Source organism: Fulmarus glacialis, unplaced genomic scaffold, assembly GCF_000690835.1.
Source record: "Fulmarus glacialis isolate BGI_N327 unplaced genomic scaffold, ASM69083v1 scaffold6786, whole genome shotgun sequence".
Lineage (NCBI taxonomy): Eukaryota > Metazoa > Chordata > Aves > Procellariiformes > Procellariidae > Fulmarus > Fulmarus glacialis.
In genome coordinates this window covers 42674-44390 of record NW_009218695.1, presented here as the reverse complement: position 1 = coordinate 44390, position 1717 = coordinate 42674, and positions in this window count along the sequence as shown.

Sequence of the window (1717 nt, the reverse complement as noted above, 5' to 3'; positions counted from 1 at the left end):
TGGTCGGCCCGTCCACGTCCCTCTCGGGGCACGGGGTGCAGGTGCTGGGGTCGCACATGGGTTTCGGGGCTGCACCGCAGAGCAGGAGGCAGGCAAGCGACAGGCGAAGGGCGCTGGCGAGAGCCATGCTTCTGGGGAGATGGAGATAGGTGCAGGCATCACGCTGGGCATGGGCACAGCAAACCCCCAAGGTCTGGACCCCCCCAAGGTTTAAAGTGAGTGGGACGCAGCCGCCCCTCCCCGACATGCCCGTTAGCTGTAGTTTTGGTCATCTGTAGCTTGCTGGGACCAGGGTGGTTTACTCTAAAACAAAAAGCTCATCCCGAAAGCTCATCCTGGCTCAACCAAGGTGTCCTGCATCCACCAGGTGTTCAGACACCTGCAGTGTGGGCACTGGGTTAGCAAAGTCCATGTTGCAGCACATGCTGAGCTTTGCCATGGTTGCCCTGGCCAGCAAATGGCACTTGTTTACCCCTATATCAATGCTAATAATTCACATTTCAGTGACTAATTGTTCCTGGGAGGCATTTGGGCATGGACACATGAAGGGCTCAAGGAAGCACTGTCTGCTTTGGTGGCTCGTCCCACGGCTGCTACTGCAGTTGGGACCCTGCTTCTCCACGGACTAGGTCTGGGTGTCAGCTCCCAGCCCCTCACCCTGTGCCACTCGCCACCTGGCAGCTCGCTGCCTCCCTTTTCTGGCCACCTCACTCCCTCACAGGAAGCCAAGGGGACCACCTCATCCTTGTTTCAACTTGTGAAGCCTTTGCTTCATAAGGAAGATGTTTGCCATGTTGGACACTCCTGTGTGTCTCTGCTCTTTGCCGCCTTCAGTTTTTCGGCCAGCCCGTTTTCCAGTGGAGAGCCCTTCATGGGCATGAAATCCCCTCCCTGTGCCTGCTCCCTCCTCCTCCACTGACTCCTCCTAGGATGCACAGCACCGCCCGGCAGCTCCGGCTGACTCCCTTCTCTGTTTTAAGGCTGAGGACTCTTTTTTTGGACTGCCAGCTTTTCAAGACACAACATTTCCTTAAGTGCAGCTCACACTTTTGGATCCCTTCCCCCTGTCTGAGTGACATCACGTCCTGCTGTATTAAACACGCTTGCTTCCCTCCTGCACTGGGTCCTTCCAGGTTGGGTCTCTTCTCCCGTTGCCCCAATGCCACCTTTGATTACAATTATATCATTACCTTCATGCTGTGCATTAGAGAGCCCCAATTTCCTGCTCTTGCAGACATGCAACTACTTGCAATTACTTCTTAACATTTCTTTAAACAAAAATATTTCCAAATTGCATAACTATGAAGAAAAACCTTGAAAGCATGAACTCCATCTGCCTTCAATTTGAAAAAAGAAAGACTTTAAAGCTTTCCTGTTTTTAAAGCAAACTCTTGCTTGTTCAAGTTACTGGTAACTGCTTCATCATGCTGTAAGTTACTGCTCTGCCTCTTGGTTTCATTCACACCTTTTAATCTACCACTTACTTTATCATCGTTCCCAGTGGACTGATCGCTGTGCCGAGCAGCACGGAGCCCAGACCCACTCCCCGAGGAAAGGCTGCCGCTCAGCGAGGATCCCCCTTCCGCAGCCCCACGCCGAGAGCTCCCTCCCGGCTGCTCCCAGCTTCAGCCGCCTGGTTCCTCCGGGCTTCACGCACAGGCAGAGAAGGGCACTGCTGTCAGACACCATTAAGTCAAAGGTTTTGCACACCCGAACC